This window comes from Sinocyclocheilus grahami, unplaced genomic scaffold (genome assembly GCF_001515645.1).
Source record: "Sinocyclocheilus grahami isolate Dianchi unplaced genomic scaffold, SAMN03320097.WGS_v1.1 scaffold16644.1, whole genome shotgun sequence".
NCBI classification, from domain to species: Eukaryota; Metazoa; Chordata; class Actinopteri; order Cypriniformes; family Cyprinidae; genus Sinocyclocheilus; species Sinocyclocheilus grahami.
The window spans coordinates 1-798 of record NW_015516208.1 but is presented as its reverse complement, the minus strand read 5'-3'; positions in this window follow the sequence as shown (position 1 = coordinate 798).

Here is a 798-nt window from a genome sequence, read left to right as displayed (position 1 = left end):
TTCAAACAGCAATCGCTATCAGGATTTACTTTTTTCTTTCTCTGCTTTTTAAAAATGACTTAATATGCCAGGATGTTCCAATTAGCATTTAAATTATTGTTGTTTTTTTACATCCATGTAATGTCATTATCATATTAGGTTGAGACTGGCCATCAAATGCAATTAACATTTTTAAAAACGTATTTACCCAGGCAGCGCCTGCAGGAACAGAGTTATTGGGGCTCAGAATTATGTTAGCTGAGATTAGAGTTATTGAAGTCATTTGCCTGCAAAGCTGAGATTGGAACACTGAGGAAGGGTGTACATCAGGTTACATGTGTACATAACAAGGAAATTAGTGGATTAGCACGGTACGAACAGAAAGACGTTCACAATATCACTACAATAAAGCATGACCTTATACTCTCTTCCTCTGGGATCTTCTTTTCCCTTTTTATTTCAAAGGTGAAGAGTGTCATTTCTGCGTTACTAGTGGCAACAGACAGAAAAATAGTGATTTACACACAGGCCATGCATTAATATTACTGCTGCTTGCGAAGGCATCACTGTTATTATTGCTTATAGTAAGGGATTTAAACAAACCCCTAAGCCTTAATATTAAATACTGATGTTTAACTGTGCTACGGACATGAATCGCCACCACACACAACATCTTAGCAACTGCGTTGCAATATGCTAATAAACTTACAGGACACCTTAGCAACCACTCATAATACCCCTTGACATTTTCTTCACAAAATGTAGTTATTTTTCTGTTGACTCTGAGCTTCTGAAAGTTTTGAGATATATATATATATA